Genomic DNA, 7,901 nt, shown 5'->3' on the forward strand with positions numbered 1-7,901 from the left:
AAAATCAATAAAAATATTTCGAGCGAGCGTCGCCAAAAATAAACGAGAGTTCGCGGGTCTAGAGCGGAAGAATCGTACAGTCATGCGTGTTAAGGCACTGCCGAAGGAATTTGTCGAAATTGTTTTGGCTCAAGCCTGTGGAGGCTTTTATGGAGGCGCGGGGACGTTGACCGAGAGCGGTGCCAAGTGGCCGGCGCCGCTCTGCCCGCCTCAGACGCAGTGCGATCACAGCTGCACTGCGCACTCTTATCTTTCCTTCTCTAACGAAATTATTTATTATACCAACGATACATTCCCGTTTGGACGGCGGCCGGAACCCGTTGCGCTCCAGAATTTGTCTTCACAATTTTAAAACAACGCTTAACTCTAATTGATTTATCCTTCCAACTTGCGCAAATCTTACAATTAAATGCGAAACAAAATAAGCATTTTAAACATAAGAATGTAGCGACGTCATTGGTTTTTAATTCTATCGTTTTGCGGTTACTTATTTGCAGATTTAGTTTTGGTTTTGTCACAATAGTTTTGTTTGCAATAATTCAACAGTATATTATGAGCTCGACTGTATTTCTTGACCAGTATCCCCAAATAAGGTCGATCGAACAGACATGAGGTATCAAGGACGTTCAAGTCTTCTACGTAAGCTAGAGTTCATGACTCTGCCACCTTGACCGCGAGCATACAGAAGTAAGGTAGGGGCACAAAAGAACTAACGGTTAACTTATAGTCGCATTCGCGCCCCGTATTATAACCCAATTTTTTACTTATTTTTTCCTAATGTACAACTCACGCTTGGCCAGTTCTAATTATTTTATTGTTATGCAGGATATTTTTTTTTATTATCATAGGTACCAAAGTTAGAGGTTTGAAACTGTAACCGTTATAGGAACAAAAAAGCAATAAATTAATAAAATAATATAAAAGTTTCTTGTTTGGGGCAATACCGTAATTTATAATTTTATTATTATTATTGTAATGTAAATGAACCGATATAATAAACAATTCAAGTTTATCAGTGAATTAAAAAAAAACAATTATAATTAATTACCTACAATGAAAGTTATTTCTTTGTCTTTTTTTGTTAAGGAGAACAAACACAGAATATACCTACACATAAAGCCTATTACAGGAACGCAGTTCACTGTAAAAAAATCGTCTTTTTATTTTACTTTAGGAAAGCCTCACCTACTGTTACATGAAAGTTTTGGGATTCAACTACTACTACTACACACATACACTAGTACTGCTAGTACCCAATAAACCGGCATATTATAAGAACTAAAATCGCATCGCCGTTAAATTTAAATACCCCGTACTATAGTTCGTTTTTTTTAGTATTAGAAAGAACTTGAAAGAAGATAAGCGATTTTGATATGTCTTTTAATTGAAAAACACTTTTAAAAAATCAATAACTATTACTTATGAAAGCAGAAGACTATAAAAGATCGTATTAGATTCACAATTGTTACTTATCGTAACTTATTTTTAAAATGTGTTTTTCAATTACAAGACACATCAAGATTGTTTACCTTATTTCTAATGGTAAAAAAAACGAAGTATATCAGTAGGTATCCTAAGTAAGTTACACTGAACTGGCCCAGATATACAATTCATTTTAACTTGTGCATGACAGAAGACCCATGGCCAGCAATCCGACGATAGCTACAGGGCGGTAATGATAATGTCTATTATTATTAGGTGTTAAATCACCTATTCAATTAACCTTTATTATGGGAGATATTAAGTAAATCGATTTGACCTTACGCAATTTTTTACGCGGGTATTATGTTCTGGCTTGTCCAAATTACATACAACTTTACACGTATGGGTAAACAATTAAAAAATTGAACCATAAAAATTTGTTGAATAAATGTAGTACCTATAAGTATATATGTTATATTTTACAAAACATAGTTATGTAAGTATTCTAAAATAGAACATAAAAAAGCTTCGAATCGAAATAAACTTTGTCGCTGTCGATAGTTTCACGACGTATCACCAGGGAATTTGTTTAGCCACAATAATAATTTGTGACTGTTTTTAACGCGCAACAATTTCCTTTGTATAATACCTTAACGTCATAAGATTTGCTGCATAGATTATTTACTTACTTTGATAAGGCGAAATTTTAATTATTGTTTGATCGTTATTTACTTTATATTAAGTATGCTTCACATACTTTTCCGGTCGAGTCTACTAAAATATAATTGAAAATACAAAATTCATGAAACAACATATACTTTTTAAATAGTTAATGCAATATAATATTTAAAGAATATTGAGAAATTATATCCAATCAAAAGTTGTAAGTAAAAGTTAAAAACTTAAAAAAGAAAACATTTATACCTTACGTTACGCCGTCTACTTACTTCTCACGCAAGACTATTATATAAGTAACTAAACCGGTCGTAAATAGTAAGGAAGGAAAACCGAAAAGCTTTTTTAAATAGGTAATTAGGTACATATTATAAGTTTTACATCTATGTATAAGTAGGTGCTTTGCCAATGATACCTACAAGTATTTAGGTAAGCACTTTTTATATCCCAATAAAATATGTTTAATGTTTAAGATATTTACAGTAAAATAACTTCAGCACATGTATTTTTGCATATAAATGTTTAAAAACGTTCGATGGCAGTCGTTACAGAACTTTTATAAGCGTCCGTGATGAAAATTTACGGCGCCCCAAATACCATCAGGGAATAATCGTAAACGTTTATTTTATTTATTTAAATAAGTTCAGGTTCGATTACCGTATCGCTTGTAGCGAGACGTGAAATTGCTACTTCGTTACGCGACATGAAATACTACTTCTGAGATGTGATAAAAATGCGGGGCCTACAAGAGACGGATTAAAGTTGTGTGGTTCCGTGTTTCTTTGCATGTATTATGCTTAAACTTATAAAGTTAGTTTATAGGTACATTTCTTTCAAAAAATATCTAGAAAATGTGCCCCTATAGAAACTTTTAGACAAAATAGGACTGGTTGACGTTGGTACGCGTAGAAAAAACTACTTAACTGTTTGATTAAATTAATTCGAAGCATTCTTTAGCTACTCGTAACTTACGAGTACTATCAATATTATTTGAATGTAAAACTTAATATGGTAAGTATGTACCTATTTTAATTGCATCTTTTTAAGTTTATTGGTAACCATTGTTCGAACGAATTTTAAGTATCAAATAAAACGCGAAATATTTATTCGTTTCTGTACTAATGGATATCGATACGATTTAGGAAGTCAAAAAGATAAAAATCAACAGAAATTTGTATTAAGTTAATACCCTCATTTTATTTATATTAACTTTGTCGAAGCATCAGTGGGCGTTCAATTATGCCGATAATGACTTCTGATTTGGGCAACATTTTAAAAGCTCTTAATAAGGTTTTTCATAGCTGTATATAACTTTTATTGACTACTTAACGTTGTATGAATATGATTAAATATCAAAAAATTACATAAAATAAATTTCATCAATTTACCTATTTTTTACATGATTATTGAGGATATGGAATGTTTGTGTAACATTACAAATTAAAACATATTTAAAACCGAGTCTATCACGAATTTTGACACCTTTATTTTCGGCGTACAAAATAAATTCGCGATAAACCCGATTTTAAATAGGTAGGTATGTTATACTATTTACTACTTATTTTACTGTGGGTTTCGGTGGGTTTGTGTAAGATTTTCCCACATGCATTTATTTTAAAATTGCAATAAATAGAAATAGGTATGTACGATAAGGTTTTCAAGTAAATAAAATAATCTAGTGACCCGTTTGACCCGACTACGTACTTTTAACTTTTAAAAACTGATTCATACTGCTAGACCTCTCAACAAATATAAATTAGACCTTCAATCGTCATACCAATCACTTACAGGCTACGTTTAACTCTGCGATAGTAATCTAATAAGTAACTAACAACGAAAGCCCCAAAATGGAGCACGCAATACTTAGCGGCATTGCTGTGGCCGATTTAAGCTGTTACTCCAAAAGTTTCGCAGCGTGTTGCAATTAGGGCCAATTTTTATTTATTTATCTTACTATTTTATTTATTTATTTATTTTATTTATTTTATTTATTTTATTTATTTTATTTATTTTATTTATTTTATTTATTTTATTTATTTTATTTATTTTATTTATTTTATTTATTTTATTTATTTTATTTATTTTATTTATTTTATTTATTTTATTTATTTTATTTATTTTATTTATTTTATTTATTTTATTTATTTTATTTATTTTATTTATTTTTGAAGCGCTGGTGGCCTAGCGGTAAGAGCGTGCGACTTGCAATCCGGAGGTCGCGGGTTCGAACCCCGGCTCGTACCAATAAGTTTTTCGGAACTTATGTACGAAATATCATTTGATATTTACCAGTCGCTTTTCGGTGAAGGAAAACATCGTGAGGAAACCGGACTAATCCCAATACGGGCCTAGTTTACCCTCTGGGTTGGAAGGTTTGATGGCAGTCGCTTTCGTAAAAACTAGTGCCCACGCCAATTACTTGGATTAGTTGCCAAGCGGACCCCAGGCTCCCATGAGCCGTGGCAAAATGCCGGGACAACGCGAGGAAGATGATGACTATTTTATTTATTTGACGACCGGTCTGGCCTACTGGGTAGTGACCCTGCCTGTGAAGCCGCGGTCCTAGGTTCGAATTCCAGTAAGGGCATTTATTTGTGTGATGAGCACAGATATTTGTTCCTGAGTCATGGTTGCAAGCCTTCTTGAGCTTAGTCAATTTGTGTAAAAAAAATCATTTGTTTCATCCGGTTTCGGAAAGAATTTGATGAATAGTACTTAGATCGTTTCCTATTCTGCCCATGTTCTAAAAAAATCTTCCGTGGAGTTACGAAAACGTACCTACGCCATTTGCATAGCGCAACGGAAAATTAGTTACATTTTTTTTGTCCCAAATTGGGATTTCGTGTTTATTTTGCCCAAAATGAGAAGCACATTAAACTAACCAAATTTCATATCTGACTTTAAAAAAATACAATAAAATACAAATCGGCCCATTGACGAACCTGTGTAAATGTGACTTGCTTCGACAGATCCGATAAATAGATATAATCAGGGGTCACACTTTAACTGGTCACTCTGATGAATTTTGCTTTGTAAGCGATGATAAAATAGCCACGGTCTCGGCCGGAAGAAGGGCGGGCGCCGGCGCCTCCCACACAAAATAATGATACAGAGAATCTGCTCCATATTAGGAGTTACAGTATAAAATTGATATTTATGAATTGTTAGAAAAAGTTTATTTATTTTTCAGATCAGATCAGCTCGATGGTGCCATAATACATATTGCATTGTCACCAAACTTATTACCGTCATTATAGCCAACTTTGCCTGCTTTTTTTGAAAAAACTCGAATTTCTCAAAACATATATATCACATCATATGACTTTCTTTTGCTCAGCACGTCCATAGTGATCAAACGCATCAGTTTCATTGAAGAAAAAAAATTTAAATCGTGTTTTTACCCACTTATTTGGCGTTTTAGAGGGCGGGCAAAGATATCCGGGGTTTGGGACAACATTGCCCACGTCAATTTGGTGTTCAAATACAGCTCGTATGATGATGTTGTCTAAGGATCATCATATGTCCTGAAAATGTAGGTATGTTTGTAATGAGAATTATCTCAAACTAAATAAAGTACACTAACACTACAGACAATACAGTAGGTATTAAGTTTATTTAAATATTTAGTCAAATACATGTGTTGTATGGATGACCCTTCAGATGTACTTTTCACTTAGAAATAAAATTAGCTAAATAAGTACCTACTTAGAAGTACTTAAAGAAGTTTGAAAACATGTTTAAGTTTCAACTACAAAACAATTAGATGTTATTTATTTATTGCCCTAACTTGAAGTTTTAATTGGATTCTTCTTACTTTATCTTAATCCACAGAAAAAATAAAACTTTTCTGTGGTCTTAATCAGCGATGCGTAAGGCGTGTTTACACATTGATTATGGTTTAGTGCAAGTTCATTTCTTACTTGTCTTGCGTTTAGTAGCAAAATGTATGATTTTGCACTTCACACTAATCAATGTGTAAGTAAACATGCCCTTAGATAGAGTTGATGATGATGATAGTCGGTAGTAGTTCTCCGTCCACTTATAATTTGTTTAATTTCAGCGCATGACTTTGGCTCAGGTAGGGTAAGGCGCCGATCGTGTTATAGACAATGATTTATAACTCAAGATAGGTTATAGGCGTTCCAAAATTGAAGCGCTTAACTTGTGACAAATTGGACAAGTTGCCTTTAGAGGCGGCTGGACAAGCGATAAATGTGCACGTGTAGCGAGCTCCCGCACACCGAAAGAGAAAGAGACGACCTTATGTTTAACAACGAGTGTGACAAAGATGGATGGAATGAGAAAATTATTCCAAAATAACAGATTTCTTCGTAGGCACAAATAAATATGGAAGTATTTTTTGTGCGCCTCAAGTATGAGATCTATGGTGGTATAATAATATCATTGGTTATACATATATAGACATTTAATGGGGTCGATCCTCTGCATTATTTGCGATGTGCTACTTGCTTAATTGGCTGCCCACCAACTCCGCCAAAAAGAAACCGCGCGGGAACAAACGTGATGAAGCTAAAAGGGGGAATCTATAAAATTTTCGGTAGTATTTTTTTGTAAATAATTTTAGACGTGCTTTCAGTTGTAGCTTTTATTAACAAGCGTCGTGTGTAATTTTTGAGTAAAATTGCTGAACTAACGTCGATGGTGGGCTGAAAATCGGCCTCCATAGAAATATAATCTTAAGTTAAACTTAACCGCTACTACTAGCTTATAAATTGTATAATAATTAGAAATTGTTATTATTGAGCAATGTCACGCCTTTTTGGAGAAATCACATTATAAACATACATATCATAGGCTAGTTTACTGTCCAGTCATCCTGCTTTTGTAACAATTTTGTACTAAATGACAGATCAGTTGGACGAATTGGGGTAATCCAGTTGTCATTCTAGAATCATTTTTAGGGTTCCGTAGCCAAATGGCAAAAAACGGAACCCTTATGGATTCGTCATGTCTGTCTGTCTGTCTGTCTGTCTGTCTGTCCGTCTGTCCGTCTGTCCGTCCGTATGTCACAGCCACTTTTTTCCGAAACTATAAGCACTATACTGTTGAAACTTGGTAAGTAGATGTATTCTGTAAACCGCATTAAGATTCTCACACAAAAATAGAAAAAAACAATAAATTTTGGGGGTTCCCCATACTTAGAACTGAAACTCAAAAAATTTTTTTTCATCAAACCCATACGTGTGGGGTATCTATGGATAGGTCTTCAAAAATGATATTGAGGTTTCTAATATCATTTTTTTCTAAACTGAATAGTTTGCGCGAGAGACACTTCCAAAGTGGTAAAATGTGTGTCCCCCCACTGTAACTTCTAAAATAAGAGAATGATAAAACTAAAAAAAATATATGATGTACATTACCATGCAAACTTCCACCGAAAATTGGTTTGGACGAGATCTAGTAAGTAGTTTTTTTTTAATACGTCAAAATCCCCTAAATACGGAACCCTTCATGGGCGAGTCCGACTCGCACTTGGCCGCTTTTTTAAATAATAATGCGAAGATCAATACTCACATTAATATATAGTTAAATACTTACCCAGCGCCCCTCTAGACGCAAGGGAGCCCATCACGCTCGCCGCGTTGCCACATTGAACGGAAATGGACAACCTCTGCATCAGGAACGACCCGGAGCGAGGGTCATGACCACTCTTCCGCAAGCGTCTGTTCACTTATCCAATAAATATCTTGACCTCAATACACCAACAGTCAGTGATTTCCACGGACAGGTATGCTTTTATTAGTTTTAAATAAACATATGCTGAATAATTTTACACAACATCT

The sequence above is a fragment of the Cydia amplana genome, chromosome 4 (genome assembly GCF_948474715.1).
Source record: "Cydia amplana chromosome 4, ilCydAmpl1.1, whole genome shotgun sequence".
Classification (NCBI taxonomy): Eukaryota; Metazoa; Arthropoda; class Insecta; order Lepidoptera; family Tortricidae; genus Cydia; species Cydia amplana.